Genomic DNA, 12,410 nt, shown 5'->3' on the forward strand with positions numbered 1-12,410 from the left:
GTGTGAACTAGTTCAAGTGCTTCTGGGAATCTCCCTGATCTGTTTGTACAGAACATGACAGGAAACTTTGAAGAGGTTGAGAGCCATCTGCTGGCTGACATGAGTTTCTGTTTACTGATGATGCCTCTTTTAATGTGATATTTAGGAGATTAAATACTTCTATTTGGTTGCGATTTTGTTCTGCAGCTTGTATCAAACCGTTTCCTAATAATTTAATTTTAATGCATCAATTTGGTGAATTTTGAGAACCAAAATATGACATATCAAATATTGACCAATTAGTTTACATACTAAATGGGCTTGAGGAGTTTAAGCATTCAAGAAAAGATGAGAACAAAAATGACTAAAACACAATGCTGAGCCTTTTTACTAATAGTTTATTATGACTATTATTATTGTTATAATTTTTATTATTAATATAAGTGGGTGAAAGCCAGACGGTAAACAAATAACGATGATATAAGTCACAAGAGTCTCGGTCGGGGGCTGCACGGTGGTGTAGTGGGTAGCACTCTCGCCTCACAGCAAGAGGGTCCCGGGTTCCTTCTGTGTGGAGTTTGCATGTGTAAGCGTGGGTTCTCTCCGGGTTCCCCGGCTTCCTCCCACAGTCCAAAGACATGCATGATGGAGATAGGTTAATTGGTAACTCTAAATTGCCCGTAGGTGTGAATGTGATTGTGAATGGTTGTTTGTCTCTACATGTTAGCCCTGTTATATGCCCAAGTTATGCTTCCGCGTTGACACAACGCAAGGGGGCTTGCGGACCCCTTACGTCCTTGCGGACCCCCCTTACGTCCAACGCAAGGGCCTGAACGCAGAACCATCACGGTCTCCAAGCAACTGCGTGGCCGTTGCGTGGCCGTTGCGTGATCACTACGCGGAAGCATAATCAGGGCTTAAGTGCGGACATAAGACACTCCCCTCAACGTTGCCCTAGTTGGTTAGAATTATCACGTGGTATTTCCCACGTGAGAAAATTCCTCAGCCTCCGTCAACAAGGGGAGTTCAAATGCCTCGGCTCGAATTCATCAGCGACGAAGAAAGCCAGCCCCACTGGGTAGACCATATTCTTTGTGCAAAGTCCCTGAAGTTTCCCCTGGTGCGATAGTTTTTGTTATGTATATAATTATTAATAAAGTTAAATAAAAAAAAATAATTAAAAAAAGTCCGTGAAGTGCACCTGTGTTCGACTTGACGTGGTGGGGACAGCCAATGGGCGAATTCGACTTGATGTAGCCGCCTGCAGCGCGCTACCTAACGTGATGTATTGTGGGTTGAAAGCGATGCATGATGGCTAGAATTGTGTCCGACTTAGCAGCCGACTGCAAAGACGTCACAGGGTCGCGACCATATCATGTGACCCAAAACATTGCGGCAACACGTTTTTAAGAGCCGCTTCTTGCAGCACTTGGCAGCGCGATCTACGGTGGCTGCAACCGGCTTGTCCATGCCTCCGCTACGCGGAATGGTTCTCTATTGGTTAAAAGTTTAATGACGTGTGTTCAGGTCCGCACTCGGCGGCCACCTTGGGGTGAAATGATTTTATAAACACACCAAACACACGTCATTGAACTTTTAACCAATGAGAACCATTCCGCTGTAGCGGAGGTGTGGACAAGCCGGTTGCAGCCGTCGTAGACCGCGCTGCCAAGCGCTGCAAGAAGCGGCTCTTAAAAACTTGTTCCCGCGATGTTTTGGGTCACGTGATATGGTCGCGACCCTGTGACGTCTTTGGAGTCGGCTGCTAAGTTGGACACAATTCTAGCCATCATGCATCGCTTTCAACCCACAATGAATTACGTTAGGTAGCGCGCTGCAGGCGGCTACATCAAGTCGAATTTGCCTATTGACGTAGCTTAGTGAAAGTCCGGTCGGATTCTCTGAGTACCGCGGTCGACATTTCCTAAATCCTTTTGAGTTCTCCTATCGCCTTTCCTTAAAGGGATAGTTCGGAATTTTGGACATAAGACCTATTTTCCAAGTGAGCCGGTGTGTTTGAGACGTCTGGATACGTTTTCAAAAAATTTAATTCAGTTCTTCTAGTTGCCGAGTTTGCTTATGCTATGGCTAACGCAAGTCAACGGTTCTTAGCTAGACAGGCATTAAAAACAGTCTTGCCCACTCCAGAGTGCACCTGAGGCAAATCAATTAAAACACTAGACTGGCGATGTACATATCTGTGTTGATAGAATAATATTTGAAACAAAACTAACCTCGCATTGCATGAATCATCCATTTTTTGAGGAACTAGTTTCTCAGCAGCAGCGTAACTTTACTTTGCTCCGTCAGAATCAAAACTCTAAGACGCGCCGCCCCAAAATACTGCCCGTAAATAAGCAATCGAACCGGGCCAAACTGTCGGCACTTATACCCCCCAGGCTGTCTGAAAAGCCCTCGGAGCTCACTCAAACAACCGACGCGAACCCACAATTACGCACCGCGAACCCAGACCTCTGCTCCGTCCGTAGACCCGTAAACCCTCGGACGCGTTGCGGGGGATTCCCTCCTGGCACCACCAGTCTCCGTTTGTTTGGTCCCGGTTCTCAGCTCCAGCCATCTCGGTCTCCACATCAGAGTCTTCAAAAGTTTCAGTATATTCTCCAAAAGTGTCCATTTCTGTGAGATTGAAGAAACTAGCACTGCAGGCTACTCTGCGTCTGTAGCAATGACAGCAGGTAAACAAACTATTATAGAACCGGTAACTTATAAGCGCTAGGTGATATCACTCCGCCGCTGCCATAGCCTACTAGGAAGTATGACACGCTGCTGCTGCTGCTGCTGAGACATAAATCCTTATAAAATGGTTGGTTTTATTTCAAACATTCTATCAACACATATGTACATCGCTAGTCTGCCGTTACAATGGATTTGCCTCGGGTGCACTGTGGAGTGGGCAAGACTGTTTTTAATGCCTGTCTAGCTAAGAACCGTTGACTTGCGTTACCCAGCCATAGCATAAGCGAACTCGGCAACTAGAAGAACTGAATGAAATTTCTTGAAAATGTCTCCTTACGTCTCGAACACACCGGCTCACTTGGAAAATAGGTCTTATGTCCAAAATTCCGAACTATCCCTTTAACCCTGTGACGTTTTCCCCAGAGGAGAAGGAATAGGAGTTAGGAATAGGAGTTAGGACCTTATTTTTTGACTATTCGACTGCACCCACCAACTCCGGCAAAGGACGTCAAGTCAACGGATCCCATTCTCATTAGGCGAATTCAACTTGATGTAGCCGCCTGCAGCGCGCTACCTAACGTGATGGATTGTGGGTTGAAAGTGATGCATGATGGCTAGAATTGTGTCCGACTTAGCAGCCGACTGCAAAGACGTCACAGGGTCGCGACCATATCACGTGACCCAAAACATCGCGGGAACAAGTTTTTAAGAGCCGCTTCTTGCAGCGCTTGGCAGCGCGGTCTACGCCGGCTGCAACCGGCTTGTCCACACCTCCGCTACAGCGGAATGGTTCTCATTGGTTAAAAGTTCAATGACGTGTGTTCAGGTCCGCACTCGGCGGCCACCTTGTGGTGAAATTATACTTTTTATTTTGGTCGCTTTGATGTCATGGCTTGATCTAAAGTTCTGTGCATTGTCCTGTGAGTAGGCCTATTATATGTGAGGTCTGGTTAATACAAACATAGAATGATAATACAAATATACTGGAAAAAATGCCTTCCACATGTTGCCTTGCATGTGTGTGTGTCATGGGCGAGCGGTCATAATAAGCTATAAATGCAGTGCATGCCCAAGCCCTTCAATAAAAATAATTGAAAATATTAATCTGGCAGTGTGTTCAATTATACAATACCTTAGTTTTACTGTTTTGGTCTTAAATCCGTGCCTAATCTGTCCCGTTTTGCTTGCGAAAAGCTGGAAAACTGACAGCTTGTTTCGCGCATGCGCACTGTGACACCGACTAGTACAGTTACTGCTAAAGGCTGTGTTTACTGTAGATGAGCGTTTTGAATGGCAAAAAAGCTGTCAGTGAAGCAGCTTATCTGCCAACGCGCATGCGCAAAAATGACTTGTTTGAATTGTTCAGCGGGAAACTGTCAGTGGTTCATTCATTGTGTAGCCTGGTCAAAATGGCTGAAAATATTAATTATATTCAGGCTTTGCGTTCAGTGCCGTTTTCGCGGAGACCTTTTGAGGAAAAGAAAGCTATAATTTCAAGTGGTCGGCCTACTCCTGAAGTAAATATCACAAAGACTGCAAAGAATTCCGTCCGTCACTCTCAAGCTAGCGCGTATGAGAAACATAAATGGCTAGCTAGTGTTGTGAAAAAAATAGTAAGCTTGAATATAGGAGGAGAGTCTATGGGTTGTATCAATAACAGCGCTTTATTAGCACAAATATCAGGAAAACATATTCCGGCAGTTAAACGTGCACGGACCTAGTAGTCAACTCAACATAGGGTTGAATTCACTCAAAAGGCGCTTTACAACAGAGTGCGCAGCGTATTTCAAGAGACTCCGCATGAGTCTGATTGGCTCATTCTATAGATGCAGGTGGAGCGTAATTTTAGCATGCCGCGGCCTGGTTGGAGCGCTGGGTATCTCCACCCACACTGGCTCATACGGTCCATCCCTCCGGGTGCTGTCATCTATGTATTGTGTGTGTATGTTGTCGAGATGCATATCATGTGCTTGTCATGTGCTCCTTCCTGGTGCGGCTACACAATGTGTCCGTTCATTGTGTGTTGTCGGGTGTATATCATGAGCTTGTCATGTGCTCCTTCCTGGTGCGGCTACACAATGTGTCCGTTCATTGTATGTTGTCGGGATGTATATCATGAGCTTGTCATGTGTGTGTGTGTGACCCAAATGTGATCCTCTCTTGTGTTTCCTGTTTTCAACGTATGGCGTACAGATGGAATGCCCTGACACAGTTTCTGACCCTCACAATAGTTTTCCACTAGCCTGAACATCTGAGTCTATGTGTAGTAATTTAAAACATGTGTGATTAGCTTATGTATTTACATTTTTCTCCACACTAGCCGACCCCCCTCCCGTCAAACGATCCGGTCTGACAGCGACATATTGCCTGTTCATTCATGAAAACCATCTCGAAACACTCTCAGTCAAACAAGGTGGGGAATGAGAAATCTGCGGCGCTACTAGCCTAGTTCGTTTTAAAAAACACACCGGCAGCAGCGCCTACTGATCTGAGACGTGTCAGTGAGTTACTGTAAATGCTGTGCGGAAAATCAGCTGTGGTCTGTGATTGAGGTGCAGACGGGTGAGTTTGGAGCTGACGAGAGGATCGCGCTGACGACCGCTTCGTTACATTTTTCTCATTGAAAAACTATACAACTGGCATTTAGATGATGTTCTCCATAAAAAAAATAAGTGAAATACTGTAATAACAATTCGGTTTTAGTAATCAACCGCTTATAGTGATCAAATGTACTCTGGACCAACATGATCACTACAAGCTGTTTCCACTAACCATATTATATTTTTTATTAAAAAATATAATGCCCCCCCACGGGCGCGCATGGTATTGACACTTCAGCATGACCACAGTAAATGCAGCGTGCTACCTAACGTGATTCATTGTGGGTTGAAAGCGATGCATGATGGCTAGAATTGTGTCCGACTGAAGGTGCGTGTCCACAGGCAGTGGTGTTTCCCCGCGTCCCATTCATTGTCTATGTGAAAAGCTGTGCAATGCATTCTGGTAGCGTCGCGGCGAATGTCGAGAGACGGCGCGCGAGTTGGCCGCTCCTCATTCGCCTAAAGTTGAAGTCGAATCTACTTTATGCTAATCAGAGGCGCCGGGCTCGACTCGCCGCCTCGGGAACGCTCGCGAACGCTCGCAAAAATGTGTTGTTTAAAGGAGAGCGCCTGTCAATCATCCTCTAGTGGCAGCCCACCAAGCGTGAAATCCTGGGAAGCGGCGCGTGCACACGCGTTTAAAATCACCCCTGTGGACACGCACGCACCTTTAGCAGCCGACTCCAAAGACGTCACAGGGTCGCGACCATATCACGTGACCCAAAACATCGCGGGAACAAGTTTTTAAGAGCCGCTTCTTGCAGCACTTGGCAGCGCGGTCTACGACGGCTGCAACCGGCTTGTCCACACCTCCGCTACAGCGGAGTGGTTCTCATTGGTTAAAAGTTCAATGACGTATGTTCAGGTCCGCACTCGGCGGCCACCTTGTGGTGAAATGATTTGGTCGCTTTGTCTCATGGCTTGATTTAAAGTTCTGTTCATTGTGCTGTGAGTAGGCCTATTATATGTGAGGTCTGGTTAATACAAACATAGAATGATAATACAAATATACTGGAAAAAAAAGAATGCCTTCCACATGTTGCCTTGCATGTGTGTGTGTGTGTGTGTGTATATATGTATATATATATATATATATATATATATATATATATACATACATACACACAGGGCCGGACTGGGAGACTTTTTCAGGCCAGGAGTCAGTCATGTAACCAGGCCACCCTGGCCTTGCCCACACGCGCACGTTCACGCCCACACCTACATGCATTGGCACGCATGTACACGCACATGCACGCATGCACGAACACACACACACACACACACACACACACACACTGCATTCCAAATAGAAGTTCAAATATGGGACCTATGTACAAACTAAGTTAGGAATATACAGTAACTTTTGTGTTTGGGTCCGGGCTGGTAAAATACAGTGACACAACAATCCTCAGCAAAATCCACTAACACAGTTACTAGAAGAGAATAAAGGTTTAACGCAGTGCCAAGGTTACTTAAACATCATATCATGTGGAATGTCAACTGCCTCTTTGGCATAATTTATAGCCTACAATATAACCTAATAAACAAAGACAACAAAGTCCAAATCAAACAATTAATCAGCTATGAGGGGACAGCCTTTGAATACATGTTCACAGAACATGCACACACTGATAGACGCAATGTATAATACAGTCAGAGAGTATAGTTCCTAATAAGCAATCACATAATATTGACTCATATTCTAATATAGGGCTGGGATACATAACAGCAAGTCAGCAACAGACAGCAAAATTCAACACCACTAGTGCTTAATAGAATGGCAGCTATTACCGTATTACAAATGAGAGCCATTTATGTCAAATGGCAGTGCCTGTTGGTGTTATGTCTGCAACTTGCATGTTGTTGCTCTAGAAATGATTCTGTACCTTCTGCCAACTGCTCTGCACTGGCTTCTCCTGAAGTACCAGCAGGACTTGTGTCATCACCATCACCACCTTTGAATAGCAAACATATGCTTACAGTGTTTTTCCATACACTATAGTTCATACAGTAAGATAGTGTAGCCTATGTCTCACTTAATGTGCCCTTGTATTCATATACATAATAATGGAATGATAACAGTAAATAAAAAAGTGGCTTGTTTAATTTCATGGCCAGGACCTATAGCCTACTGTGTAAAAGTGTACAGCCTCAAGGACCCAGGTCCCTGGACCTCAAGAACCAGTGTTTTTTTGTTGTTGTTGTTGTTGTTTTTTACATAACTTACTTGCAGAGGTATCTTGGCTGGGGGGGGGCGGGGGCCTGAATAAATTAGTCAGTCCGGGCCTGGTCTGAGGGGGCGGGCTCTAAAAGAGACGGCAGCCAAACGCCGTCAAGTCGGACAACAAAGTCAACGTGACTATGGTGCTCAAGCGATAGAACGCAGCAGCAAACCAAAGAGGATATGTAAAGTGTGTGTATGCAGGCCCGGACTGGCCATCGGGAGAACCGGGAGGTTTCCCGAAGCGCCGGGCTATGATTGGCCTGCTGGCCTGCGTCTCTCTCTCTCTTTTTTTTTTTAAAGTCTGCCGGTCAGCCGGCGCCGCGGCTATCTGACTTTTTTTTTTCTAAGTCAGAGATGCAGGCCTGGCCAATCAGAGGCCACTCAGGCCAGCATGTGAGGAGGACAAGGCGATTGGTTTGTTTTGATTAACACCCGCCCCAACAGTCCGTATCAACCACACAGACAGCGTGCGGAGGAAGGGGTGTGTGTGACACTGATGCTGCAGTCGCGGTGTGTGTGTAGCGAGCGCCGAGCAGAGAGGGAGAGTCGAGGCTTCGACTAGTGCTGTAAACCATGGACCCCAACCCCCCGGGTAAAAGAAAAAGAAAAGGCGGTGCCGAGAGGGAGAGAGAGAAAAAAAGAAAGGCGCTGGAGGAGGATGCGGCCAAATGCCGTAAACTGACCAATTTATTCAGCCCCCCCCCCCCCCAGCCAAGATACCTCTGCAAGTAAGTTATGTAAAAAAACAACAACAACAACAAAAACACTGGTTCTTGAGGTCCAGGGACCTGGATCCTTGAGGCTGTACACTTTTACACAGTAGGCTATAGGTCCTGGCCATGAAATTAAACAAGCCACTTTTTTATTTACTGTAATCATTCCATAATTATGTATATGAATACAAGGGCACATTAAGTGAGACATAGGCTACACTATCTTACTGTATGAACTATAGTGTATGGAAAAACACTGTAAGCATATGTTTGCTATTCAAAGGTGGTGATGGTGATGACACAAGTCCTGCTGGTACTTCAGGAGAAGCCAGTGCAGAGCAGTTGGCAGAAGGTACAGAATCATTTCTAGAGCAACAACATGCAAGTTGCAGACATAACACCAACAGGCACTGCCATTTGACATAAATGGCTCTCATTTGTAATACGGTAATAGCTGCCATTCTATTAAGCACTAGTGGTGTTGAATTTTGCTGTCTGTTGCTGACTTGCTGTTATGTATCCCAGCCCTATATTAGAATATGAGTCAATATTATGTGATTGCTTATTAGGAACTATACTCTCTGACTGTATTATACATTGCGTCTATCAGTGTGTGCATGTTCTGTGAACATGTATTCAAAGGCTGTCCCCTCATAGCTGATTAATTGTTTGATTTGGACTTTGTTGTCTTTGTTTATTAGGTTATATTGTAGGCTATAAATTATGCCAAAGAGGCAGTTGACATTCCACATGATATGATGTTTAAGTAACCTTGGCACTGCGTTAAACCTTTATTCTCTTCTAGTAAGTGTGTTAGTGGATTTTGCTGAGGATTGTTGTGTTACTGTATTTTACCAGCCCGGACCCAAACACAAAAGTTACTGTATATTCCTAACTTAGTTTGTACATAGGTCCCATATTTGAACTTCTATTTGGAATGCAGTGTGTGTGTGTGTGTGTGTGTGTGTGTGTGTGTGTGTGTGTGTGTGTGTGTGTGTGTGTGTGTGTGTTCGTGCGTGCGTGCATGTGCGTGTACATGCGTGCCAATGCATGTAGGTGTGGGCGTGAACGTGCGCGTGTGGGCAAGGCCAGGGTGGCCTGGTTACATGACTGACTCCTGGCCTGAAAAAGTCTCCCAGTCCGGCCCTGTGTGTATGTATGTATATATATATATATATATATATATATATATATATATATATATATATATACACACACACACACACATGCAAGGCAACATGTGGAAGGCATTCTTTTTTTCCCAGTATATTTGTATTATCATTCTGTTTGTATTAACCAGACCTCACATATAATAGGCCTACTCACAGCACAATGCACAGAACTTTAAATCAAGCCATGAGACAAAGCGACCAAATCATTTCACCACAAGGTGGCCACCGAGTGCGGACCTGAACACACGTCATTGAACTTTTAACCAATGAGAACCACTCCGCTGTAGCGGAGGTGTGGACAAGCCGGTTGCAGCCGTCGTAGACCGCGCTGCCAAGCGCTGCAAGAAGCGGCTCTTAAAAACTTGTTCCCGCGATGTTTTGGGTCCCGTGATATGGTCGCGACCCTGTGACGTCTTTGGAGTCGGCTGCTAAGTCGGACACAATTCTAGCCATCATGCATCGCTTTCAACCCACAATGAATCACGTTAGGTAGCGCGCTGCAGGCGGCTACATCAAGTCGAATTCGCCTATTGACGTAGCTTAGTGAAAGTCCGGTCGGATTCTCTGGGTACCGCGGTCGACATTTCCTAAATCCTTTTGAGTTCTCCTATCGCCTTTCCTTAAAGGAGTCATCACCAGGAAATCGCAATTTCTCTTGTTAAAACATGCATATCTGTGTTTGACCTCAGTTGAAACTCTCCTGAAAGGCTGGAGTTTGAAAGTGGCGCCATTTTTTCGCTTCTGCTCTTTTTCCGAACAGGAATAGCACACAAGGGTGTGCATTCCTAAAGCACGAGATTTTGATTCTGCGCCTACGGTGACGTCACCGTGGAGGCTACTTGCATAAGCCGACCCCTCTTTCACCACCCAACCCCCCCCCGTCCGCTACCTGACGTCCTGCTGTAAACGTGTCTCTTCAACCGTCTCTGGCTCTTCACTCTCCGGTTCGGGTTCCGACTCTGGTTCGTACATAAATGCCTGAATTCCGTAAGGTTCGTCATTTAGTGTGTGCGCCATGACAGGGGGCTGTTTATGTTTTGGAGTCTGCATGCAGGCAAGCCCCCCCGGCTCTGTCCTTCCTGCGGCGAATCAACGCGCGCCTCATTACATATTATACAATGCACATCCGGACCAGTCAAAACCTCGCGCGTAATCCCGCGTGATAAAATCGCGGTACGAAAAAGGGTCAGAACAAGCTCAATGTTTGATTAAAATTTTTTTTTTTTTTTTCTAATAAGTTTTACGAATTGATCCAAAGCGATCCAAGGGGGGCTGGATACGTATAAAACCAGGTTATGACTCCTTTAATGGGATAGTTCGGAATTTTGGACATAAGACCTATTTTCCAAGTGAGCCGGTGTGTTTGAGACGTCTGGATACGTTTTCAAAAAATTTCATTCAGTTCTTCTAGTTGCCGAGTTTGCTTATGCTATGGCTAACGCAAGTCAACGGTTCTTAGCTAGACAGGCATTAAAAACAGTCTTGCCCACTCCACAGTGCACCCGAGGCAAATCAATTAAAACACTAGACTGGCGATGTACATATCTGTGTTGATAGAATAATATTTGAAACAAAACTAACCTTGCATCGCATGAATCATCCATTTTTTGAGGAACTAGTTTCTCAGCAGCAGCGGAACTTTACTTTGCTCCGTCAGACTCAAAACTCTAAGACGCGCCACCCAAAATACTGCCCGTAAATAGGCAATCGAACTGGGCCAAACTGTCGGCACTTATACCCCCCAGGCTGTCTGAAAAGCCCTAGGAGCTCACTCAAACACCGGGCAGCCCACGGCTACGCGAACCCACAATTACGCACCGCGAACCCAGACCACTGCTCCGTCCGGAGAACCATAAACCCTCGGACGCGTTGTGGGGATTCCCTCCGGTAAATAGACACATGAACACCGCCGAATAGTCGGGCCTCGTGCCCTCAGAGCTGGGTGAAAAGCCCTTGGACCACAGACCAACACCGGGCAGCGGGCGGCTCCGCGAATCCACACATGCAGACTCTCCGTTGGACTCAAAACTCTAAGACGCGCCGCCCGAAATACTGGCCGTACATAGCCAATCGAACCGGGATGAATTGTCAGGACTCATGCCCTCAGACCTGGGTGAAGAGCGCTTGTAGCTCACGCAAACACCGTGCAGCCCACGGCCACGCAAACCCACAATTACGCACCACGAACCCAGACCTCTGCTCCGTCCGGAGAACCGTAAACCCTCGGACTCGTTGCGGGGATTCCCTCCGGTAAATAGACACATGAACACCGCCGAATAGTCGGGCCTCGTGCCCTCAGACCTGGGTGAAAAGCGCTTGGACCTCACGCAAACACCGGGCAGCCCACGGCCACGCGAACCCACAATTACGCACCGCGAACCCAGACCTCTGCTCCGTCCGTAGACCCGTAAACCCTCGGACGCGTTGCGGGGGATTCCCTCCTGGCACCACCAGTCTCCGTTTGTTTGGTCCCGGTTCTCAGCTCCAGCCATCTCGGTCTCCACATCAGAGTCTTCAAAAGTTTCAGTATATTCTCCAAAAGTGTCCATTTCTGTGAGATTGAAGAAACTAGCACTGCAGGCTACTCTGCGTCTGTAGCAATGACAGCACGTAAACAAACTATTATAGAACCGGTAACTTATAAGCGCTAGGTGATATCACTCCGCCGCTGCCATAGCCTACTAGGAAGTATGACACGCTGCTGCTGCTGCTGCTGAGACATAAATCCTTAAAAATGCAAGGTTGGTTTTATTTCAAACATTCTATCAACACATATGTACATCGATAGTCTGCCGTTACAATGGATTTGCCTCGGGTGCACTGTGGAGTGGGCAAGACTGTTTTTAATGCCTGTCTAGCTAAGAACCGTTGACTTGCGTTACCCAGCCATAGCATAAGCGAACTCGGCAACTAGAAGAACTGAATGACATTTCTTGAAAATGTCTCCTTACGTCTCGAACACACCGGCTCACTTGGAAAATAGGTCTTATGTCCAAAATTCCGAACTATCCCTTTAACCCTGTGA

The sequence above is a fragment of the Eutrigla gurnardus genome, assembly GCF_963514095.1.
Source record: "Eutrigla gurnardus genome assembly, chromosome: 18".
Lineage (NCBI taxonomy): Eukaryota > Metazoa > Chordata > Actinopteri > Perciformes > Triglidae > Eutrigla > Eutrigla gurnardus.